The 27,844-nt window shown below is 36.3% G+C and overlaps 1 pseudogene; it reads right to left on the bottom strand.

The window, feature by feature from the left end:
- Positions 1–333: 333 nt before the first annotated feature.
- On the bottom strand, positions 334–27,844 carry LOC149141914 (uncharacterized; annotated as a pseudogene).

Raw genomic sequence — 27,844 nt, 5'->3', positions numbered from 1 at the left:
AGGGATCTAGCAAACCATTCTTGCATCCGATTTGCAGAGTAACAAGACAATGACCACCTCCTCACAATTAGTTCTCTGATGGAATTCATAGTCCTTCAAATTCTTTGATAAGACAGATTTTCCGCAACATCCATAAATTGAGTTATTAACTTCCTTGTGCTATATGATGTGTTAACCTGGAGATCCAGGAGGACACAAGGTGTTCAACCCTTCTTGTCCTTTCCCCACCTATCATGTCTACCATTTGATCTTCCTCGCGTCATCCCTTTGTCATCAGTAACCATGCTAATATTTAATGCTTCCCTGACCAACTTTCAATTAGGGTATGGGAACTTAACCCTTATCTCTCCCATCAATGTTGTAATTCCATGCTCCCAAAAGCACTCCATGATTTTCCATTTCATTGACAACCTTGTTTAGATGGTGTAGAACATGGAAAAATGAATGTTGCTCAATTTTTTCCAACCGATAAACTATTCTTTTAACTACAGAAGGCATGTTATCATAAGAATGGGCATTTGGTATTAAGAACATTCTTATAACCATCAAGGAATCCCCCACAGTTTTTATTCTCTTTATTCCAAGAGTTTGAGCAAGGTCCAATCCTTTCCACAAGGCGAATAATTCAGCCTTGTTATTGGTGGCCACTCTTAATCCCCATGCGTGTTTTGTCTCAACTTGTTCGTCGGGGCTACATAGTACCCCTCCGGCTCCTGCCTCCCCTAAATTTCTACTTGATTATTACATAGTAACATATTTTGGAAAAAAATATGAGTAATAACATACTTATTATACCACATAGTATTACACATTCAATTTCCCCTTTTATTGCATATTAATTTGTCTTTGACCAAAAATTTATGTCGCTTATCCGTAGTTTAACCTTGAGAATTCAATTTTTGTTATTTTATTATTATTATTTAAATTTATTTATTTGTAAGGTGATTGATTGAGGTCTTATTATGGGCGTTGTTTAGTAACTTCTATTTTTCTTTTAGTTACTAAATTTTTTGTTTTTAGTTTTATTTCCTTTTTATTTAATTTTTTGATTTTTTTCCCTTTTTTATTATTTCCATTTTTATGAATTATTGTTTTTCCATATTTTCAGTTTAAGATGACAAATTTTAAAGAGGAAAAAATAATTAAAAGAACTTTTTCCAATAATTTTTTTTTTAGATTTAAAATTTTATTACTTTTTAATTTGACTTAGATTTTTTTGTTCTTCTTTTTCTATGATTTTTTTCCCTCTATTTTCAATTCCAATTCCATTAATCATAGTGTTTTTTTGGTTTGTTAATTTTTAATTTGACTTTATTTGTTTCCCTTCACCTTTTTATAATTTTCTTTCCTTGGAAGCAACAACTATTTCCCTTTCCCATTTTCGATTCCATTGGAAACACTACTATGCATCCTCCCCTTTGCGACAATGTTTGCTAATGTTTCCTTTTCCCTTTTCCTTTCTCCGTTTAGTTTCCATTTCCTCTTATGCTTTGTGGTTTTTTCTGATATGAAAAAAATACAGTTAGAAAATCCGTGGAGAGCACACAATCGAGAGGGATCAACAACTTGAAGAAGATGACTAAATACTCTGAATTCATTCACATGCCATCATATAGTCTATTGCAGATTGAAGATTTTTGTAATGCACAATAGACACATTAATCAATGGAACTCCTATTGTATTCACCACTTTCTTGCCCAAAATTAACAACCAATATAATAATAAATCCAAGGGAGCCTACAATTTCTCATTCTTGAAAACTAAAGAACAATCTATCAGAAGAAAAAGAAAGAATTTTACTGCTAGGAGGTGGGATTTACATGTGGTTTCTGTAACTATAGCTCCACCCACCATTTTTTGCTCTTCTTCATATGAAGAATTTGAAAAAGGGCATGACGTAGAGGAGAGTGGGAAATTTATATGGAGAGATCATTGGTATCCAATTTATTTAATTGAAGACCCAAACCCTAAGTTTTCCATGCCTTTCCAGATCTTGGGTCGCGAGATTGTTCTTTGGCAGGATGCCGAGGGAAATTGGAAAGCCTTTGAGGATGAGTGTCCCCAATGACTTTCTCCTCTCTCGCTAAATTGCTATTATTTATGCTACACTCGAAGATTAACTATTATGGGATTGGAGTAATTTAGAAGATAATTATTATTGTTGATTGTAGGAAGAGAGATTGGATGAGAATGGATGGCTTCACTGCTCCTACCATGGCTTGTCTTTCAAGGCAAACGAATCATGTACTCAAATCCCGTAGGTCACATCTAAAGGACCTAAATCTTGAGCCGTGAGGTCAACTCAAGCTTGTGTAGTGAGCTTCTTGACAATTGTCTCTTAAGGTTTGTATTTCGTGTGGTCTAGCAAGAATGGTTGGGAACATGCCTCCAAGTTTAAGCCCCCATTGTAAAAATTATTTCTATCACCCATAGTCTTATTTTATAAGTATTTTTGAAGAGGAATCATTTAAATTGTGTATACGCTTTTGTTTATATTAATGTCTAGGTTTCTTTTTAAATATCATTATTTATTTACGTAGTTGAGCATATTGGTATTTGATTTTCTAATCCATTTCACTCAATAAAAGTTGTTCACAGTTGATCATATTGATATTTGATTTTCTACTCCATTTCACCCATTAAAATTTATTTGTTGTATATAATGTTTCTCGTTTAATATTATAATATAGGATAAGTATGTGTTGCAGAAATTATGATTTTCTTTATAGTTAAAGTTAGTATATTAGAATTGAATAATGGAAATTATAATTTGAGAGATAACAATAAAAGTTTTGTTCCATATCCCTTGTCTTCACTGCCACAGACACAATTACATTCATCTCTATATCAATCATGTACAATGCCCATGAACATTGTAGGAGACAAATGTTCGTGCAAAACAAGTTTCCTAGAATTCACATCTCATTCAATTGAAACTAAGTTTCTCCATATCAATTTGAACAAAACATTGTCAAAGAAATAGTTATAGAGCTTCATTACAACCAATGAGGTAGGGCATTCAATAAAAATCACCGTTTTCACTTTCATATCTATTTTTTCATCAAAGATTTAATTGATTAGCTCATAACTTGTCAGCAATCCAAACTCCAATTTAACTATATTTAAACTAAGTGACATGTAATATCTACTACATAACACTTGTTTATAAAAACAATAAATTTAAATAGTATATATGTAAAGTTTTATTTATATGATAATGTATTTCTTAATAAAGATAAGTTTAACTAATGCATTTTCGAACCATATGTATATAAATTATGCTTTCTTCCCTTTGTTCATACATATAAATTTTTTATATGAGATAAATAAAATATTTCAATTTTACTTCATATGATTTTTTTTGGTAGGTAAGCACCCACGGGGGATTTGAACTAGTGACCTATCGCAAGGAGTGTCTTAACAGTGCACCCATTCACCGTCAATCCAAAGCCCTGTGGGCTACTTCATATGCTTCTTTGTCTGCCCTATTACATATTAATTTTTTCTTTAACACTTCAAATATTCTTATTTTTAGCATTTGGATTCCTTTTACACAAAAATAGACGAATTTAAAAATAAAAAATACATGTAAATTTGTTTTCTATTTGCTATGAGATGCTAAAGCCACTTAAAACTCTAGGTGTATTTGAGACATTATCAAATTAAGCTTGCACTACAAGGTCTTCTATTATATTAAATGTATTCCCCCGATCAGGGTGTGAGCCGGCTAAGGATCTGTCTATGAATTGTGGACATTTTTAATCACATTTATAAAGGGGATGGTGGGTGGCCTCACCCACGCCCTCGCACGATTTTCCAGCTTAAGGGAAGGGATGGTCGCAACCATCAACAAAATTACGAAGTGAGGTTTGGCAGAGATTTAACAATCCAGGTGGTGGGAGCTAGAGTATTCACGAACCCATATGTCTGACATTTAGTTTGGCTTCAAGGTGGTCCTAGTGGTATTCAGTGGTCTTAGATAATTGTGCACTAGTTCGAGGAGTTTGGAGTGCGGGGAGGAACCTCAACTGCGATTGGTCTCTGCAAGTGGATGGCGCTCTCGACCTGGTATGTCTTTATCCTTATCCTTTTCCCTGGATTGGGGACCGCCATTTTCTATGTGCCTTGCATAAGAAGGGGACCACCATTTTCTATGTGCCTTGCGTAAGAAGGGGACCGCCATTTTCTATGTGGTTTGGAAAGTTTCTATGACTGTCTATAATGGCACTCTCTCTCACATTACGTCGGTTTCAATTTTTTACGACACTCTATTATCTTGTATGGGATTGTTTTACATGTTTTGGGTCTTATGTAATTTGTACATTGCATGTGGGTTATATGGGGTTGGGGATAAATTAATATGGCCAACCCTACGAAAGGGAAGGGTAAGGGAAGTTGTGCCAAGCCATGTTTTTGGGCTCGATGATCCCATTCAAGTGAATGAGAGTAGGGGGATCATTGTCAATTTTTAATGGAGGTATTTTACTCTTGGAAGTTTCATTCTTTTTTCTTTATATTGGTTTGGGCTATCGTTTCTTGGTGGGGTGCAACACAGGAAGGTTTCGCTCATGTTTTACAGTCCTCTTCTTAGGCTTAAGCTTAATGTCAATTACATGTTGATTTCATGTCATCTTATCACACTAGGTCTGCATAAACAAGTTCTCTGTCCGTCCTCTACGTTGTTGGTTGGGTCACAGGCGGGGATAGGGTTGAGGAACTGGATGAAAGGTGTATTCCTCTTTCACCATGGTCAAGTCTTCTCTAGGTGTTGGTGCCTCTAAGCGTGGAGGTCAAGGCCATAATTCTCAACTGGTAAAGGAAAGAGTAGGGGATCGACTTCAGGCAAGCCTCAAAGACAACGTGGCAGGAAATATGACGCCCATATCTTGTAGGAAACAGTCCTGCCCAGGTGAAGCAATTGATTTCGTCTTGGGATGTGGAATTAAACCAGAAGGAAGAAATCGAAGTCCCAACGGAGGATTGGAGTGGGTTGATTCCATATCCCAGGCATACCTGCGACTGTCTTACTTTGTAAAAGCAATCTACCCCTCTCTTTTGGATGACGAAGAGCATTGTCGCCAAAGCCAATATGCCTTCTCCAACTATTTTTTCAAATTGTGACCACGGTCTTCAGGAGATTCAGAAAGAACTTCAGCTCATTCAATTGCAAATCAAGCAATAGAATGCTCGCCTTGGTTGAATTGAGCGCCACATTCCCTGTCAGCCACAATCTGAACTTCCAGGCTCAAGCGCAAAAGACCCCGCTCTGGTGGAGTCATCTAATGAATAGATGGATGAAAGATAATGTCTGATATCATTTTTACTTGAGTTCTGATGTATATGTCGTTTCAAATTTCTATTTATAGTTACATGGTATGTAGATGGTTTCCAAACGTTAAGGCCTATAAGGCTATGATAGATAGACTCAAATTGTTTAAGTTTTGGATGGCATGCAATGAGGTTTGGTGGACAACAAACCTAGTTTCCAACCGGGCAAGTTGAGGCTACAGAACACTTTTTATGGTTGCAACCTGCTTGATGATTTGAAATGAATGAATGAAAATGTACCGCCAAGCTTACATTTTATTTATTTATTAAATGTATTACCTATATTTAAACTAAGCCGAAATAGCTACTATGTAGCGCTTGTTTAATTTGTTTCATATTTTGTGATTCAAGTGATAATTTATTATTTTTCATTGTTTTTTCAAATTTGCTTGTATTTTTATTTTGTTTATTCTTTTCTTATTTTTTATGTTTATTTTTTCTCCTTTATGGTTATTTAAAAAAATGTTTGAATTTTATGTTTTTGGTTTATTTTATAATTTGTTTATATTTGATTGTTTTTCTGTTCATTTTAAATTTCTATTTTATTTTTCATTATGTTTTGATTTTTTACTTTCAATTTGTTTAAAACCTTTTTATTATTATTTTTTTTTTAATTTTAATTTTTTTGTTTTGTTTTGCTTTTTTGTTTTCATTTATTTATTTATTTTCTTTACTCGTTTTTTGGTTAGAGAGGCTCTCTTGATGCTTGACTGACAACTCAACCCCCTATGTATCAATTTTATAGTTGATTTTTAAGTTTTAGTTACAATAGTTCTAGTTTACCCTTGTTGTGTGTCAATTTGATTATTGAATTTTAATTTTTTGTTACAATGAGTCAAGTCTGCCCCCATTGCGTGTCAATTTGATGGTTTATTTGTAAGTTTTCATTGCAATGTGTCGAGTTGTCTTAGGCTAAGATTTTAAAAGAGCTATACTTTTAGCATTTAAAAAAAATTGTTCTTGGTATAATGACTCTTTGATTTAGGTATTCATTTTTGAGGTTTTTTTGGTCATGATATTTGGCCTATAATGCCATGATTGAAATATGTTGAAAATTTAAGGTTTTTTATGCTCACGATATTTGGATTTAATTCTATGGCTAAAAAATGTCGAAATTTTAAGGCTTTTTGGAGTTGTGATATTTTATCTTTAACACCATCGTTAAAAAAATGTCAAAATTTTAAATTTTTTCAAAGTCATGATATTTATCTTTAACGCCATGGTTGAAAATTGTTGGAAATTTTAGTTTTTTTGAGTTGTAATATTTTATCTTTAACGCTATCATCGAAAACTATTAGAATTTTAAGGTTTTTCGAAGTCATGATATTTTGTTTTAGACCCATTGCTAAAATATGTTGGAATTTTAACCAAAAACAAATGTTGATATAACATTAACACTTTTTGATTTCATGTCGGTTTTCATGTTTATTGCACAAAATTTTTAGTTTATAATACCATTGTTAAAAAAATTGGAATTTTAACTCAAAAAAAGTGTTGATGCAACATCAACTCTTTTCATTTTCAGGGTGTTTTTGCATGTTTATTGCACAAAAGATTTAGTTTTTGATGTCGTTGCTATTTTTTTTTTGAAATTTCAACCTGAACAAAAAAGAAGTGGACGCAACGTCAACAATTTTCATTTTCGTGAAGTTTTTCATGTTTTTTTGCAAAAATAAGGGTTTTTGGGCTAGAGTTCTTATTTTAAAGTTACAATTCTCATTAAGTTGGTAACTTTGATTTAACCTGAACAACCACATTTATGCAGAATGTACAATTGCGGACAAAAGTATCTTCCCTAGGCCTAGTGGACTGACCTAGAACAACAAAAAGACAAAGGGACTAATGTTTTCCTTAAAGTAAATAGATAATAGGATGAAGCCTACCTGGAATCTGTTGTATGCTTTGCTCCTTCCTTGGATTGAATGCTCCAATCCTAGCTCTGATCACTATTATTAGAACTTGCACAGTCAGATAACACAAGCTAAGGATCCATGGAATCTATGCAGCATCATCTAATCACTTTATTCAATAGATCAACATGGTATTGAAATATATGAAACCATAACATCATATATAGGAAAACAAATAAATCTTTGCATTAATAGAAATGGAGTGAGTTACCACCAAGAATAGGTGTTGATCCTGTAAAAGATGTCCTTGAAGTTGACATGTCCTTTCCTTGTCACAAAGTGCACCTCTATTCACCCTAATGCATGGAAAGATATCTCTCACATCAGCCACATAAGGGTAGAATCACTCTCCAAAATCCAACCCCTTACCTATGGATGACAGTAAATATGTAGGTGAAGGAGGTAGTTCATGAATTCTTATCCTTTTACCAATTAGGTCTTGAGATCCACTCTTGATGGGAGGATAAGATCAAGGGATAAGGGATGAAAACACCAAAGTAGGATAGGATAGGATTCGAGACTTTATCTAAGATAAATGGTTACAATAGATACTAGAAGCTTTTGGACTAAGAGGCTTCAAGATTCTCTCTCTTTTTCTTGAATTTCTAGAATCAATGCACCCCCAACACTGAGCAACCTGTAAGTGATCAACGCAGGCCACAATGGAGTAACTTGGTAGTCAACGTTGTCCAGTAGGAGGCCAGAGAATGTTGGTCATTAAAATGACTGAAACAAGGTGTTAACAGGCAGAAAATATGGGATTAGAATGAGTCATGGTTAGGGCTTTGTGCAAGGATGATGAGAAGGACGTCAAAGGACGTTGATTGATCCAACTGAAGGCCTATTTATCAGATGTGACAAAATGGCCTATAACATATTCCCCCCTAAAGAGATAGCCAGAAATGATAGGTGATGACTGAAGTGCTTTACCTTGTAACAAGTCGGGATCAAGAACAACCGGCGAAATCGTCATCTGTTACAATACATTTACATCATGATATCTTTGTTGAGGGAGACATACCCATACTCAGCACATAAGCTAACCTTACATGTACAATGAACAAAATACATGTCCACATATGTCTAATGGTGGACCCATGACTGGATGAATGCCTATATGATCATAGCCATCATACATTGTGATCTTGTATTACTCTTGAAATCACAACCTAGATGGATGAAACTAAATCCGGGGTCTTCTATCTTGTTCACATGACCAACCAATGTACGAGTCTGACCATGTGAATCAATGAGCTCAAGTCGAACATGGTAGACACCATATGATTACTAGCCAATGATGTAAGTCATTAACAAACATGAGAGAAACCACTAATGATGTTAATGGTTCTCAAGGTACTCTAGTACAATCCCTATGGTGTGAATAAAATAGTTGATGTCGAACATCACACATAATATTTCGGTCGAAGGCCAATGAGGTAAACCTGTCGCCGAGAGCTAGGAAGCTTGCCATTAATGTATAAAAGCACCAAGGTACTAAGGGGTGTTTCGAAGTCAAATTATTGGATAATGAGCTAATGTCGACAGGAAGCGACCCGTCGCATGAGGGCCTTGATGCATCCTTCATCAACAACACGAAATAGGTATGTTGATTTGAGACAGAATTATCAAAATGATGTTGATACGGAACTGGATCAGGAAAGGTAGACATGAAACGAAGGTTTAAGAGTATTGTAGAAGTTATTAACTGAATGATTTCTCCTAAACAAAATGACGACACTGAATGGAGTTGGAAACATTGACCCAAAACCAAAAGTGGAGGCTTTGAAATGGTATGATAAACCAAAAGACAAGAATATTTCCCAACCCAACAGCCATGAAGATGAAGTGGAAGAGTGTCGTGTTCAAGAGTGACTCACTGCCATTAGAAAAATGGAGTACCCTGTTTTCCCAATTTCCCCAAACATAATGGTCAATATCTCTTTATTTTTTAACAATGTTGAGGAAGATAACATATGCTTGATCTATAAGTCCATCCTTCAGATAAATCCCTCTGAGAATATTTAATGAACCTAGAGAAGGAGTGGTTCGGTATTGTCATGAATGACGAGTCCATCGTTGTTTGATGATTTAACGAGTCCAACTAAGGTAAAAATCGACATATTTTTCATGTTTAGAGAGTTTGAAAAAGAGGTAGAAAATAAAACTCTAGATGTTCCTTTTTGTAGATAGTCCCTTAGGTCTGAAAAGGCAAAAAATAATACCTAAGAGAACCTCTTAGCCATGTTAGACTAAGGTTTTCCTTTTTCGTTGTTAGTTTATCTCATTTTGGAAAAGGGTTAAACTTATACTCAGTATGTGTCTTTTCATTTACTCTAACGAGTTCAAAAAGCAAGTGCTCAACAATATTTTCATATTTTTGGAGTTTGAAAAGAGCTGAAAGAGGACTCCTCCTAGAGGAACGAGTAGTATAGAGGGTAACAACTAGTTTCGGTCGTGGTGGAAATGCTCAAAACACATAGAGGTCAAGAGGTTGGCTAATAAGACCACTCATTGTAGCGGTTCCCCGAGCAAGGGTAAAACAACCAAGTTAAAGCGTATGATTGGCCAAGCATATGGTGATGATGGAATGAGAAAACAAAGGCTCGTCTAGCATAAATAGGCTGATATAAAATGGAAATCACAAGAGGTAAAGTTGGAATGGTTTCATTTTTACATAAGTTTGAAACATGGGAAACTATGCTTGAAATTGGTTTCATTTTTACACAAGCTTGAAACAAAGGAAAACTATGTTTGATATAAGTTTGCATGTCCCCAACATAATGACTCAATTCGAGGTACATTCCCCCCAAGCTTCATATCATACACCTAAGTAGACTATGGGTTACTAATAGGTGGATGGAATTAAGGTTCATTTACGAGATCAATTGAAAGAATCGACTAAGAATTTATGAGATCTAATCAAAGACTTGAATTGGAAGGGGATTTGTTTAATTTTTTACTGAGCTTGACACAAGAAAATAACTATGCTCATGACACCTTGTTTCATTTTTTAACGAGCTTGACACAAGACAAGGAACTTTGCTCCGAAATCAAATCATGGCCTCCAAGAGACCATGACTTCCAAGATGTTCTCATCAAATAGGAGAACAACACTCTCGAAGAGATCAAAGGATCCAATGGACAAATCAAACTCTAATTCCGCCAATAAATGATTCACCATTTCACCTACTGGATCTAGGTCAAAAGAATTTGAGTAGATAATGAAAGGTTCATCTTCATCAGTAGGTACGTGAATGAGACAAGTTGCCACATAATTAACCTGTGGCGGGGAAGATACTACTTGCATATAAGGACCATTTAGGGATGTTGGTTGATTAGGAGTCAAATTAGGACCAACAAATGAGAGCTGGTAAATGGTCATGATTCTTCCATCATGTGGGAAGCACATCACACAAAAGAGTGAAGAGGCAAGGGCTCCCATGACATACACATAGTCATGCCCAAGGAGTAAATTACAACCATCACATTGATATAGACAATCTTTCCTGTAATAGGAAACTTAGGAAGGATCCTAACGGTTGACTGGTTCCTCTGTTAAAAGCCAAACAAATTCTGGGTAACGGGCACAAGTTGTGGAGTACCTAAAGCTTGCTAAGTAGTTGAGGACAAAATACTAATATATGTTCCTTCATCTATGATTGTGCTAGGTACAACCACATTATAAGCTTGTACTATGATTTGGAAGGGCACGTAAGGAGGAAGATGATATCGTGCCAGTCGTCTCCATTCAAAGGAAGTGACCATGCTACCTAGAGGGGGTGTCGTGGGAATGGGAGAAATGCCTCCTTGTGCTGTGGGAATGGGAGGATTGCCCCCCTATACTAAGGGAATGGGAGGATTCACCCCCTGCGCCATGGGAATGGGAGAACTATCCCTTAGTTCATTAGAATTGAGTCAACCATTTTCTCAACCAATGGTTGGTCAGGAATGGACTCATAAGATTCATGTTCAGAGAGAGTGGGATTGACGGGAGATGGATTATGATCAATCACTTCATCAACTAGTGGAGAATTGGGAGAAATCTTTCGATAACTGGCTGGAAGACGAGTTTGAGAAGCTATAAGGTTTTCCAACACTTTTGAGGCTTCATCCATATAGGGACAAAGGTGAATAGGATGATTCCCTTCACATAAATTACAAGGAAATTTGACTTTACCCATTTTCTCATAGACCTTACTATCACTAGTTGAGGGTTTGTCACCAACACGATCTCTAGAAGCTGACGACAAAGGCCAATGTGAGCATGTGGACCACACTTCTAATATCTTGGGAATACCAAGACAATCTCTAAGAAGGTGGCCACCCTTACAAATCTTGCAAGGTAATTTAACTTTATAGTGATGATTGGAAGGTTTCTCAACATTAGTTGCATTGGTAACAATGGTTGCTTGGTTGCTCACCCACTTATTTTTCTTCTTCTTCTTCTTCTTAGCTTCCTGGTTACTAGAATCAAGAATTTTACTAGATGAGCAGGAAGAAAGGGATGAAGAAACAACATGCAAAGAAGGAAAAGGGTTAACTTTAGTATCAACTTGAGGTTGATATTGGTAAGGTGGAGGACTACTTGGTTGAGAAGTAGTTTGGACATTCAGAACCAAGGAGGTCGAAAATAACCAAACTGGTAAAACAATGGTAAATCCAGGAAGGGACAACGCTTCTATATAAGGAGCACCAATATTTCAAAAAGAAGGAAAAGGACCAGGATTTCCATCAGAAGGTTTTCTTTGACTGGTGGACTCTGGAACTATTTCCATTAGTATCAACCTAAGATCTGCTAAGGAGTTCTTCCACGGTAAGGATGTTGTTCCACGGTCAATTAATTGATTTTAAAAATTAACAACACAAAATAAAATAAAGGGGTAAACTAGGAAAGAAGTTTACCAAGCAATCGTGAACTGCAATATACACCTTGGAGAACCAAGGACTTAACGTATGTGTAGGAAATCTCCCTGAATGTTGTGTTAAGTGTATCATGGTATACAAGGCGACTGACTCGGTTATCTATGGTGAGGATAGCAAACTATAGGGTACTTCTAAAATATACTCGATGGTACGTGGAAGTGCAGTCCATAGTAGTGTCGTCTAATGCGTAACCTTTCGATGAGAGCATTCCCATATACTTTACATGCGTGCAGCGCCGTCTAATATATCCAAATGTACGTGGAGAACAATCCTATACACTCACATTCGTGCAACAAGATTTCACCCCTAAGATACAACGTTGGCAAACAATGACAACTCCTACATTTAACGACGCTGGAACACGTGTCTAGGCTAGATCTATAAATGTGTTGTTAAGTTTCAAATGTTCCTTAGGTTAATTGAAGTGAATTTTAGAGTTGATCTCGAATTAGATTTCAGTTTCAAGGCTCAAAACTCGATGTCACCTGAACACACCTATGATGCAACTAATATGAAAAAAGAACTCTTTTCATTTTCGATGAAATCTATCTAGAGTAGCAAATAGGTGCAAACAATGATGCAACAATCAAATATGTAGCAAACAAGAGCTTCCTAACTAGATCTTTCAATTTCACTATTCCAATTCAATTCAAAGCAATAAAAGATGCCAAACCATCCAATGTAATCTATGCACGATTCCCCTGAAAACTATCCAAATGTAATCTATGCACAATTTCCTTTCTTGTTGTGAAAATGAGAATTATAACTATGCAAATGTGATCTATGCAAGAGAATTCTTCAAAACAAACACAATAGCATTCCAATGAAATCAAACGTAATATGAGATTTCATGAACATAGGACTCAAAACGAAATTGGGTGAAAATTTCAAAAATCAAAAGAGATGACACTTAAAGGCGATTAACACTCATACACAATTCAACACCCCCCCCCCCCTCGACGATTGAGGGGGATTTTGTTTTTGCAAAAATGAAAGCAAAAATATGTAGTTTCACACTAGGGAATTCCAATTTCACACACAAAACCCTAGATGCAAATGCAAATATATTTTTCTTTTCAATTTCCTCTTAATTTCAAAATGAGAGAAAACTAAGATGTGTGTCTAATCACTGATAAAAGAAAACTTTTTAGAATGATGACTGGAACACCAATTCTTTTGAGAACTCAATAACTAAAAAAATCAGTTTTCTAATGACCTAATGATAAGAAAAAAGGGAAATCTAAACAATTTCTCATCAAAGTAACACAAAACCACAAGCAAATCATATTGAGGCTTCAAAGAGACCACAAGGCACTCAAATACTCAAGGAAAAGTAGCTGGAAGAAGGATGATGAGAGAGAAAATCAAGGTAAAGAAAAAATTGTGCATGAACAAGGGCCAATGCAGGTGCAAAGAAGGCACCAGTGCTATGAAACGCAAGCACAAAGAAGGCTCATCAGGGGTGCAACGCTACGTCAAAGGACGAGAGGGTGAATTGGTCTAGGGATGCAAAGTTCCGACACAAGGATTGTAATTGAGACTTAATGAAATGTCTTCTCTATCTATTATTGTTTGGATAATGCAGTAAAGGTATGGAAAAGAGTTAAGACAAGCACAATGGACAAAGAAAATACCAAGGGAATACATCGATCCCCAGTATGGTCGCCATTTTGTTATGCGGAATCTATGATTGCGGACAAAAGTATATTCCCTAGGCTTGGTGGATTGATCTAGAACAATAGAAATACAAAGGGACTAATGTTTTCCTTAAATTAAATAGATAACAAGCTGAAGCCTACCTGGAATCTGTTGTACGCTTCACTCTTTCCTTGGCTTGAATGCTCCAATCCTAGCTCCGATTGCTATTATTAGAACCTGCACAGTCATATAACACAAGCCAAGGATCCATCGAATCTATGCAACATCAGCTAATCACTTTATTCAATAGATCAACATGGTATTTAAATATATGAAACCATAACATAATATATAGGAAAACAAATAACTCTTTGCATTAATAGAAATGGAGTGTTTTCCAACCAAAAATAGGTGTTGATCCTGTAAAAGAGCCTCCAAGTTGACTTGTCCTTTCCTTGTCACAAAGTGCACCTCTAATCACCCTAATGCATGGAATGATATCTCTCACATCGACAACATAAGGGTAGAATCACTCTCCAAAAGCCAACCCCTTGCTTATGGATGGTAGTAAATATATAGGTGAAGGAGGTAGTTCATGAATTCTTATCCTTTTACTAATTAGCTCTTGATATCCACTCTTGATGGGAGGATAATCTCAAGGGACAAGGGATGAAAACACCGAAGTAGGATAGGATAGGATTCGAGACTTTTATATGAGGTAAATGGTAACAATAGATACTGGAAGCTTCTGGAATAAGAGGCTTTGAGATTCTCTCTCTTTTTTTTGAATTTCTAGAATCAATGCATCCCCAATACTGAACAACCTGTAGGTGATCAGCGCAGGCCATAATGGAGCAACTTGGTAGTCAATGCTGTCCAATAGGAGGCTAGAGAGCGTTGGTCCTTAAAATGAATGAAACAAGGTGTTTTTAGGTAGAAAATATGGGATTAGAATGAGTCATACTTAGGGCTTGTGCAAGGATGATGAGAAGGAGGTCAAAGGATGTTTATTGATCTAGTTGAAGGCCTATTCACCAAATGTGAAAAATGGCGTATAACAACAACAATAAATCCAATAATAATAAGAACCTCATGGCCATTGATTCAAGCACTCAGGTTAAAATAAACTCGAATGTGGATGAGAATATGATTTGTACGCCAGTGCAGAAAGAGGTGAATCTAAGTAGGCTTCAACAATAGGAAGAGAAATAAATGACCAAATGCTTCCACATAAAAGTACTAGTCAAGAAGACAAAATTAGTGCTCTGTTTGACTCAATATCATAGGTGAATCTCATTGCAATAGATTTGGTTAACAAATAAATATTGGAAGTTCATGATCATCTAAACCCATTTCCATTGGGATGGGTAAATATGGATGTAGAGCTAAAGGTAACACAACAGTAAAAATTGCTATTAGTGTTGATTTTATTAATGAAGTGGAACTAGATGTGGTTCCCTTTGATGGATGTGGAGTGGTTTTTGCAAGCTCCCATATGTACATGCAATATGTAATATTCATGCAGAGAGCTAACTAATACCACCTTGCCTTGCCACTTTTGGATAGCCAGGGTGTGATGGGATTCATTATTGGTTGAGCTTTGGATTTCTGGAAGGTTTTGGATCCGAGTGAGGTGGTCTCAGGAAAATCCCATGGGTTGGAGGTGGAGATGTTTTTCTCTGGGAAGCCCTCAACAAGTGGGTGGAGATAGGAAAATTATTCAAGGGATGGTGAAGGAATTTTGAGGAATCCAAGCTCAATTTGGTTTTGTAAGCTCGGGAATGATTTAGGTGAGATCACGGTAGTGTGAGGGTGGAGGTGGTTTAACCTTTGGATTCCCTTGGTTTTTTATGGATTGGTTTATCCCATGGGATCCCACATTCATGCTTGGAATATGGCACCTGGTGATATGAAAGAAAGATTTGGTTTAGCCCAATCTATGGTTGGGTGTTATGTGGAAGTCTGTGACTTGGTTGGATTTTGCATATGTCAATAATAGATAAGTTCCTCTTGTATTTCATGAATAAATGTACTTGTTATTATGTGGCTTTAATGGCTATTTTATCATTGTTATTTATCTGTTTATATGTTGGTTGTAAGCATGGTTCTATGGCAGATTCAAGTCATGGATCTTATCATGTTTGATTGATAAATGAATGGTTAGTGAATGCATGACCTAATCAATGTTATTGCAACTATTGTGAGAGGGCATTAGTCCTTCTTGGTAAAGATTAGATAGGTTTCAGATCCCTATGTTCATATATGCATTCATGACCTATAAATATTATGTTCTCAATGTGTTTGATGGAATGAATTTCATGGTTAGACCGGGATAGGTCAAATCCTAGATTAAATTTTATGTTAGAGGCTTTATTTTTGTGTTATCTATAATTTATGGGAATTTCATTAACTCCAGAGCAGAGGCCTGGATCCCAACCCTCAAAAAGTGGCTCAGATCTCGGGGTCACTGGCACTTAATCGAGGGAAAAATATTGCTGTCACTAAGAAGCAGGATTGTGGGAGCAACTGGAGGGTTACAATCACTTTGAGGCCTTGTTATGGGAGCGAATGCGGGTCTAGTTCACTGAAAAAGAAGTTAACTCAAGGGTTGGGCAACTGGAGTGGTTGGTTAGCTCCTAATGGTCCTGTAAACTTGAGGGAAGTGTGTAAGGTCTTGTTTTGTCAGCTCCATTTCCTTAATGTTATCTAAGAGGTTGAGTAATGTCATAGTAGCCCTCAACTCATGTTTACCCTGGACAGGCCGGTGAAAGTAGGTAGATATGAGAGGTGGAATTACAGAGTGGTATCAGAGCATGGTTCAAACACTTGGATCAGGATGCCTAGATGAATGTGGTTATGCATACATTGTCATGGTTATGGTTGTCATGCATGAGGTCATGGTATGTAGTTTGTTTTTTCATGCATGATGTTGACATATTGATATGATTATGAGTATCCATGTATTGTACTAATGTGGATTGATTTTGCAGATGAGATAAGACTCCCCTGAACGTCATTGAGTTATGATTTTGGTTATGGTATCTATTTTTTTTATTTGACATGGTTGTAGGAAGAAGAGAATCAAATATGATGAGAACAATGGTGGAATACAATTCACGTGACTCTCCCTATAGATCATTTGGGAAACAAGGAGATGAGTATTCTCCTGATATAGAAGACACATTGAGGAGTTTGAGGGAAGAGATCAAAATTTGCAAAGCAGATAATGATAGGTTGGTTGAGGCTCAGGAAAGACTTGCAATGGCTCAGGAAAAGTAGGCAGAGGTCAATGCAGTCATCCTTTAGAGTTTGTCAGACTTGAAAAGAGAGGGATAGTTTAGGATTAATCAAGAACTAGAAGAGAAGACAAATGGGGCGTATGGTAACAGGTCTTGGTCATAATACATATTGGATAGAGGGGATACAGTTAGAGATGGAAAATCATTGGATGCACCTGATGGGAGGACTAGTATGTATGGGTATCACTCTAGTTCCTCGTCTAGGAGACATCATCACAATCGTCACTACCATCATCCTTATAGGAGGAGTAAGTACTTCCCTTAGGAGTTCAAGAAAGCCAAGCCACCTACATTTGATGGAGGGATGAAGAAATCAGAAGATCCAGAGGCATGGCTGCTTGGGATGAAGAAATTATTCAAATTGGATAACTATTCAAAGAACATGAGAGCCAAAATATCCACTTTCAATCTGAAAGCGAAGACAAATATCTGGTGGAAAGATATGAAGAATGTCAAGGGCATTCAGGAAGAAGATTTGATTCGGTATGAGTTCGAGATACTGTTCAATAAGTACCTGTTTGAGAGGTATTATGATGACAAAGCTAAGGAGTTTTATGAGTTGTATATGGGTTCTATGACAAATGATGAGTATACTAGCAAGTTCCTAAAGCTATTGAGGTATGTGCCTTACCTTAAGGATGAGAAAGAAAAGATTCAAAGGTTCATCAGTGGTTGTCAGCAATATATAGAGACTAGATTGAGTTTGATGAGCCATGGTCGTTGGAGGAAGCCATCAAGAAACTAAAGCGTTGTTATGAGCAGTCAAAGCGTAAAGTTGAGCCTAATCGTGATTTGAAGGGGAATGATAAAGTTAAAGGGAAGTGGCCACCAAAGCAGGGAATACCTCAGGATGCAGGTGAGAAAGAAAACATTGCCCCTACAAGTAGTTCAATTCAGTTGAGAAGAGACATGGGTTGTAGCCTGGAGAGTAGCATAAGAGAGGTGATGGTAGAGGACCATTGGAATATTGGATTTGTGGCAAAGATCATCAGAAGAAGGATTGTCCATTGTACTAGGGTGGCATACCTTAGATATATAGTGCTCAGAAGGCACAAACTATTGGGGATGTGGGCCATAACATTCCTCGGATTTATGAAGCTATGGACAACAAGCAGGCAGATCACGAGGCATCCATTATTGATATGGAAGGTAATATTTGTGGTCAAGTTGTTTCTATTTTGATTGACCCTAGATCTAATTATAGTTATGTTAATCCTGACCTGGTGGATAAGTGTGTTTTGAGGAAAGAAGCACATGCAGAGTCTTGGTTGGTGTAGTTGGCTACAAGTACTAAGAAGAGAGTTCATCATTGGGAGCTTGTACATTTAAGCTGAATGGTATGTGTACAATGACGTTTTTCAATGTGCTTCCATTGGGATGGTATAGTATTCTTTTGGGAATGGATTAGTTGTATCTCCATAGGACAAAAGTAGATTGCTATGGAAAGGTTATTAAGTGCTTGGATGATAATGGGGAAAATCAAAGCTTACAGGGAAATAAGAAGCCTACACCAGTGAGGATGATTACAATTATGAAAGACAAGCGCAATCACAGAAAGGGGTATGTACTATTTGTAGCCCATATTTCCAATGACAAGGGTAAAGATGTTGAGGATGCAGAAATATTCGATAGGTATCCTGTGTTACATCAGTTTTAGGATGTGTTTACAACAGAGATTGCAGAGTTTCCTCCTCATAGGGAAGTGTAATTTTCTATTGAGTTGGAACCAGGGGCAACACCAACATTGAAGGCACCTTATAGTATGAGTACTCCAAAGTTAGTAGAATTGAAGTTGCAGTTGAAGGAAATGATTGACAAGGGATACATTAGATCAAGTGTGTTTCCTTGGGGTGCACTAGTGTTAGTTGTGAAGAAGAATAATAGTACTCTTAGGTTATGCATTGATTACAAGCAACTGAACAAGGTAACAATCAAGAATAGGTATCCACTTTGGAGGAATGATGATTTGTTTGAATAGTTGAAGGGGGCATCCATGTTCTCAAAGATTGGTTTGAGATCAGGGTGTCATCAGGTACGCATAAAAGAAGATCACATTTACAAGACTATTTTCTGGATGAGGTATGGGCATTATGAGTTTTTTGTAGTTCCTTTTCGTTCAACCAATGCTCCTTCTACTTTCATGTACTTGATGAATAGTGTGTTGCATCCTTATCTGGAAACATTTTTGATTGTATTCATTGATGATATATTGATATATTATTAGAATGAGGAAGCACATGAAGAACACTTAGCAACAGTATTGAGATTGCTAAGAGAGCATCAATTGTATGCCAATATTAGAAAACATAGTTTCTTTCAGACAAAGGTACACTACTTGGGACATGTTGTTTCCAAGGAAGGCATAATAGTGGACCCGGAAAAGATAAGGGCTATCATGGAGTGGGAAACTCTTAAGAATGTGGATGATGTCAGATCATTCATGGGGCTAGCAGGTTACTATAGGAGGTTCATCAAGAACTTCTCATGGATCACATATCCTATTACATCCTAATAGAGGAAGGGAAAGAAATTTGAGTGGATTGAAGAATGTGCAACAATATTTGAGAAATTGAAGTAGTTGTTGACAAATGCTCCAGTTCTAAAGATTACAGATCTAGAAAAAGAGTTTGTGGTGTGAAAAACTGCTTGCAACAGAGGACTTGGTGGAACCTTGATGCAGGAGGAATAGGTGGTGTGTTATGAGTCAAGGAAACTGGATGAGAATGAGCAGAATTATGTGACTCATGACCTTGAGATGGCAACGATAATTCATGCATTGAAGATGTGGAGGCACTATCTTTATGGCAAAAGGTTTGTGTTGATGAGTGATCACAGTGGGCTGAGGTACTTGTTTTACCAACAAAATCTGAATGTCAGGAAAGCTAGATAGTTGACCATACTTAATGATTTTAAATTTGAGATCAGATACATTAAAGGAGAACAGGGTTGCAGATGATTTTTGTAGGAGAATTCAGGTAAAACATGTTGCAGTGGTGAGATCTTATGGGACATATTTACAGGATTATATCTTACAGCTAGGATAGCAGGATGACAGGTATCAACAACTTAGGCACATGTTACAATGGGGTAAAAGTGATCAGGATGTGGATTATCATCTCACAACGGATGACTTGGTCAGATTTAGGGACAAAATCTATCTTCTAGATGACAATGAGATCAAGAGGCTTATCTTGAGGGAGTTTCATGTCAATCCATATTCAAGTCACCTATGATATCAGAAGACATTGACAATGGTGAAGAAGTTCTACTATTGGTTGAATCTGAAGAAGGAAGTGGCATACTTTGGTCTAGATGCTTGGATTGTCAGCAGGTGAAAGATGAGTGTAAACACCCAGCTGGTTTGTTGCATCCTATTTCGATTCCAAAATGGAAATGGGAGGTCATTTCCATGGATTTCATTACAGGTTTGTTGAGGACAACGAAGCAACATGATTCTATCATGGTTAGGGTTGACAAATTGAGTAAGGTAGCTCACTTCATTTCAGTGAAGACTACTTATTCAACTAGTGAGGTAGCACATGTATTCATCAGGGAGATAGTGAGGTTGCATGGTGTTCCGAAGAATATTGTGTCAGACAGAGATGTTAAGTTCACTTCCAGGTTTTGGAAAGAGTTATTTGCAGGTTTGGGTACAAAGTTGGCCTTCAGTGCAACTTATCATCCATAGACAGATGGACAGATAGAGAGGGTCAATAGGATTTTGGAAGATATGCTAAGGATGTATGTCAAGCATCAGCAACGAAAGTGGGAGGACCATCATCCACTGGTTGAGTTTTCTTACAACAACAGTTATAAAGAGTCACTGAGGATGAGTCCGTTTGAGGCACTCTATGGGCGGAGTTGTAACACTCCCATCAGCTGGAGTGATCCAATGAACAAGGCACTTATTGGATCATACATGTTGGAAGAGATGGAACATGAAATGCAGGTTATCAAGAAGAATCTAAAGTAAGTACAAGACAAGAAAAGAGTTATGTAGACTAGCATAAGGCGTTTAAGGAGTTTCAAGTTTGGTAGCATGTGTATTTGCGCATCAAGCCCAAGAAGAGATCCTTGAGGATTGGATCATGTTCCAAGTTGGCACCTTGGTATTACAGGCCTTTACAGATCCTTGAGAGGATTGGACCAGTGGAAAATTTTTGAAGGGATGATGAAGGAATTCTGAGGCATCCAAGCTCTCTTTCGTTTTGACATCTCGGGACCGATTTAGGTGAGATTACGGTAGTGTGGGGGTGGAGGTGGTTTAACCCATGGTTTCCCTTATTTTTTTGTACATTTATTTATCCCATGAGATCCCACATTCATGCTTGGAATATGGCACGGGGGTGATTGGCTAAAAGAAATATTTGGTTCAACCCAATCTATGGTCGGGTGGTATGTGGAAGTCCATGACTTAGTTGGCTTTCACATATGTCAATAAGAGATAAGTTCCTATTGTATTTCATGAGTAAATGTACTTGTTATTATGTGGCTTTAATGGTTTTTATATCATTCTTATTTATCTGATTATATGCCGGTTATAAGCATGGTTCTATGGTAGATTCAAGTCATGGCTCCTATCACGTTTGATTGATAAATGAATGGTTAATGAATTCATGACCTAATCAATGTTATTGTAGCTATTGTGAGAGGGAATTAGTCCTTCTCCATAAACCTCATATAAGTTTCAGATCCCTATTTTCAGATATGCATTCATGACCTGTAAATCTTATGTTCTCAATGTGTTTGACGAAATGATTTTAATGGTTAGACTAGGGTAGGCCAAGTCCTAGATTAAGTTTTATGTTAGAAAATGTGTTTCTATGTTATCTATCATTTCTGGTAGTTTCATTAAGTTTTGGGTAGAGGTCTAGATCCTAGCCCTGAAAAAGTGGATTAGATATTTGGGTCGCTGGCACAAAATTGAGGGAAAAGACTACAATCGTTGGGAAGCAAGATTGTGGGAGTGATTGGAGGGTTATAGTCACTTGGAGGCTTCTTCATGGGAGAAACTGTGGGTCTAGTTAACTGAAAAAGAAAGTTAACTTAGGGGTTGAGCACCTGGAGTGGTTGGTTAGCTCCTGGTGGTCTTGTAACCCCTGAGGGAAGTCAGTAAGGTCTTGTTTTGTTGGCTCCATTTCCTTAAGGTTATCTAGGAGTTTGAGTCATGTCATAGTAGCCCTCAAATCATGTTTACCTCTAATAGGCCAATGGAAGTGGGTAGATATGAGAGGTGGCATTACAGTGATAACGTGGTTGTAAGTGACTACCTTTAAGGTTTTGATAACTCTATCTCCTATGACGAATTAACACTAGAGTGAATTTGAAAATGTAATAAATGGATGCCTTGAATTGATAGTGTTAGTACTCTAATGAAATATTTGTGTAATATGTTAAATAAGGGATGTGGTGATCCTTGAAGTATGAAGATACACTTTTCAACTGCTCTAATTATATGACACTACCCTTGATGAATGTTTGATGACATGTTGATATGTGAAATTGAATACCTGATGATGACTTGTCATGACAGTGATATATATGTATATATAACATAGTTTGACTCCATGATCTAATATATGATAGTCCTGTATGAACAAATGTGCAGTCTCTATGCACCATGCCATATAATTGTTCAAGTGCAGGAAATGAACCCATAACACCCACCAATTTGATAATGTTTTATTTGTGATAAATAAATAAAAATGAGAATGTATTTGCAAATTGTTTACAATTGATCAACGATTTGAAATGTTTATAAAAATATTGAATTGCAAATGCATTAGATTGATATACTTATTCGTAGAGGATATCTCTGCTGAGTATTCATGTATCACCATTAGGGCTAAACATAAACATGAATAGGGAAAAATTGGCCTCGGAGGCAAAATATTTGAAGAGAATGGGATGAGGCAACAAAGAATCTTAGAAAAAATCGAGTAATAAATCGGGTAATACACTTCATATATGAATCAAATCCATTTTTATTTGTATTTTTTTATTTATTTATTTATTTATTTATTTTTATGTGTGAATGATATGGTAATGGTTGCAGATAAAGATTGCATATTTTTGTCTAGAGGCTGTAATAATGCTTCACTGAATTTTCTAGGCCTTGTTGGCTTGGGAAAATAGTTTCCTTCAGTTTGACACCATTCTTGTAAATCTTGAATGTGGGTACAATAAATTCTTTCATACATTGCGAATATATATATATATATATATATATATATATATATATATATATATATATTTGCAGTATGCAACTTCAACAATTAAAGACAAGTCCTTGTTAGAGAAAGCTAAACAATCTACAATTTTATCTCAAATGCATGTATAATTAACCAACAATTCAATACAACACTATTTTTTTAGTGTCCACCTTCATCAATTAAACAAATTCATGTTAGAGAAAGTTACACAATTTTCATTTTTCTCTCAAATGTATCACAAAATAATAAAATTAATTCAATTTAAAATCATATTATACATCAATTTCCAAAAAACAAACCATCTTTGTCTTTTAGCATAAATTCCAAGCTCATCTACTATATGCAATTTGACCCACAATCTGATGTAAAACATGAATGCTTCTAAAATATGTACAAAAGTTATGCAGGTCATCATCGTTCAACTACACTAGCCCTTACTCCCTACGATATGATCCACAATCTGATCTAAAACTTCAATGCTTGTAAAATATCTACAAAAATTCAACATCAGTCATCATCGGTCACTTATATTAGTCCTTACCAGATTCTTCTGCCTGTGGGTACCTTCAAGAAGTTGACAGAACAATATCTTCCACATAGCTGATTGAAAAAGGGAGAAATCTTCTTGCATTGGTCATTTGATATTGTGTTGAAATGGACTACTGATAGGCTTGCATATCCATACACATGTAAAGAAAGTTATTTGAGGATCTTTTCATCTCATGCTATGAAAAAACATGAAACCTTAAAATGGGACAACAGACAAATATAGCATAAATGTATCACAGGAACGCATTACCACCTAGGTGAATTAATAGCATCGTTGAATTGATCATCATTGGAAACCACCTCTACTTCTCCTCGAAATTTGATATCATAAATCTCTTCTCCACTAGATTTTTTGAGTTATACTTGAACAGAGTTATAAGTCTGCAAGAATAAAGCTGAAGTTAATAATAAAGATGAAGAAAATACATAGAGAGGGATAGAGTGAAGGTGAAAACTTGAAGGCTACATGAAAAGAACATAAGAGAAATAAGATTGAGCTCTCCCTGAATTGATGGCACCAACAATTCTAAGCTATCATTGGAGCAGTACCAGATGATAATGTTGAGATTGGAAGGTACTTGTAAAAGGACAAATTGACTATAGTGTCAAGCAAGAAGAATGGAAAAAGACAACTAGTTAGAAGGATGACCATGGTTGATTTAATCTTGAATATTGGCCGATGGTTAAATGCACAATAAACATATTTCATATAGATTTTGATGATTTCCATAAAAGTCCTCTTTTATTTAAAATAAAGGGCATGTTCCAAAGACAACTACCTTATAAGTTCAAAGATCACATGCGGGCACTTACATCATTTTTTCAATGGTGGCATAGCTCATTCAAGGTAATGAATAACAAAGAGGGGAGAAATATACAGAGAATGAGACAAGATTGTTGAAAACTATGTAGACAAAGACACTGTAAAGAAGAACGTGAAACCACAAAATGATGGAACAAAGGAGGGTGCCAAAAAAGACAGTTGAGGCGCAAAGATATCATCAAAATCAATCGTATGAAATTTCTCATAGATAAATTGCAAAAGACAAATTTACCTTCAATGCAGAGAAACCTGCCCATGCAGATCATAATGAAAATTTTGATATAAAGATGTGAGGAAAGAAATATCCTGATAAAATGTCCCGTTAAAGACTGAGCTCTACATTTTCAAACTAATTAGTATGAGAAACCAAGGCCTTCAATAACGATAAGAACAAAACCACAATTATGGAAGAACTTTAGAATTTTGTATAACCACCCTCCATGTTACCATTGATTAAATTATGTGCTAAGGAACATGGTGCACACAAGTACTATCTCCAGTGTGGAAACAATGCCTTTGGCCAAATATATAACAATGTTGAAGAAACAAGATGATGAATATCAAAATTTCCTATCCATGAGATAGACATTTGAATTCAGATGGAAACAAAATGAGAATAAGACCTTCCGTAAAGTAAGTTGTAAAAAAGGAGTGCACAAAGGAGAGGAGTTTCTGCTTATATAATATGTTACACATCAAGCAAGCATGCCAACCTCTAGAAACATCAAAAAATGTTACGGTTTGTTTAGGCAAACACCACTGATATAGATTAACAAATAGTTGTACAATAGTTTTCTCTTTCACTGAGATCAAATCCCACATCGAGGAATTATTGTATGCATACAAGAGGAGAATGGACGCACCATTGTGTGCACAACAAAGGCCAACATCTTTCTTTGATTTTGACACATATTCAATAGATCTCCACTCTCTCAATCTAGCAATTTTGCTTAAGGATGAACATCAAGGATTGGTACCCACCTTCAAGAATACAAAGAAGCAAGCATCCTCTAAGGGGACCATAACCAAATACCATTCTGGAAAATTTTCTTAAAGCCGTGTTTGAACTCAGTCATAATGAATTTTCAAAGCAGATGAGTACCATGGGATTTTGCAGTCCAATAACGATTTCTATTAAAAAAAAGCGAGAGAAGATGGATGGAGTTATCACTAGGAATGTAGTTCCTTCATGTCACTCTAGAGGCTCCAAATTATTTTAACTCAAGAAACATCTGGAAAACCAAAGAGATTTCTGGCTTCCCTCCTTGAGAATATATAAGGACAAAATGAAGATGGTATTCTTGTTCTGGACAGAGGTTCAGCTGCGTATTTTCAATTTTGGAAACCAAAGAGGCAACAATTCATGATTTTGTTGTAGATCTAGATAGCATAGCATTTACTTTCTTTATTCAGGGTCCAAATGTGACTATACAAAGTTTTATGGTATTACTCAGCAATGTTTCATGCCTAAGGGATCTAACCACTTTTGATTGAAATTTGGTGTTAATACTAAATAGAGATGAACAAACTAGGTATGGCCAACAATAATGAAGGTCAGTTTAAAATCTACTTACTCCTACTCCTTCGATGGGACTGATTTTGATGCCAAATACAAAAAATTATTGAGTTGGTATTAAATTTAGATTCTAAACCCCACTTACGTGAAATTGTTAAGGTTGATAAGATAAGCTGTTAATTTCCTTTTTAGACCATTTGCTCTGCTCATTAGCTTGGATCACGATAAAAGTAAAAGGGATGCAAGAAAACTAAAATGAAAGTAAGGCTAGTGCAAATTACATATGGCTAACCAAAGACAGAACCTTATTACCTTAAAATAGCCTGATCTGGAAGGGTACATGGATAAGTCAAACAACACAGAATAACAAGGCCATTGTATCTATTTAACAGGCATTTTGATGGCAAATTAAGCAACTTGTCTACAGTAGTCATATGACTAGCATTAATTATAGGGAAGTGACAAACCGTATAATTAATACGGTGCTTCTAAAACACTGATTTTTACAACTCACCTACAGTACCAATTCAATGATTTTATTTGTGAAAGCTTCTCTATGTGCTCTTACAATACATCGATAAAATCGTTCAAAAGAAGCAAGGCTCTAGAAAATAAACCTAATAATTTCTACTGAAACCATTCATATTGTCCAGATGAAAAATGTGAAGAACATGATCCAGAAAACATTCCAACATTGCTACCTTTGTTTCACAAACAACTAATGAGAAGAGCCCCTCACCCAAAGAGTGATATGTGTCTACGTTACCAGAAGTGGGAAAAAGGAATAGAAGCAGGAACATAGTGAGAAGCAGAGCTAGAGGGTTTTAAGAGATACAAGCATAAACCCCACCTTCCACGCTGTATTTTACAGATGCTAAATTGATTTGCAATGCACTAATTTAGTGTCAAGACATGAATAAATACAACAACAAGAACAAAATGAAAAATAGGTCCCCTGGTCATGTTTCATGTTTCTGATAACATAGATAGGAATCTAAGATAAAACCTACGACAAGGGGAATATGAACACATAAAATCAAGACGTGCATTTGAGTCTACAGTGTTATAGCCAATACGAAATAACTGTATAGATAACTAAAAAGTATGATCACTAGCACAAAAAAACTAACCTGTTGCCCCTGATTTTGAACCAGGCCTTTGCACACTGCTTGTGAGCAACAACCAAATCATCCATGAAGTAACAACTCAACACAATAGATGCCTCTGAATCTTGATTGCTCTCCAAAGTATGATGGAATGTTCTACACTCCTTCTCAGACTGGTTCCCAATTCTGTCTAATTGCCTCCATTGATCAGAAGGCACATTCCCTTCTAGTGCCTTCACCTCGGGGTCAAGACCCTTCTCAAGATTGACGTCAGAATTATCAGAAAGAGAATGCCTTGCGAGACCTGCCATTCTTGCAATATCAATATCAATGGCATTAGAATAATCATATTCATCATCATAAGTTTCTCCATTTGAAGTATACTACAAATTCCATGAATGATCATCAACATCGGAATAATTTATGTTGTCTTCACTGCCATCCACAGATGGTCTGCATGAGATGGGTTCCTCCTGCTCCTCATATGCTGGAAAATTTCTTGACTCATATTTAACTGCAGAAGTTGAAGACCTCTCCAT

Source organism: Pinus tabuliformis, chromosome X (genome assembly GCF_031772625.1).
Source record: "Pinus tabuliformis cultivar Carrire ecotype Pingquan chromosome X, CPIR1, whole genome shotgun sequence".
Lineage (NCBI taxonomy): Eukaryota > Viridiplantae > Streptophyta > Pinopsida > Pinales > Pinaceae > Pinus > Pinus tabuliformis.
The sequence above is the reverse complement of the archived record's forward strand: the minus strand, read 5'-3'. Positions and strand labels throughout refer to the sequence as shown.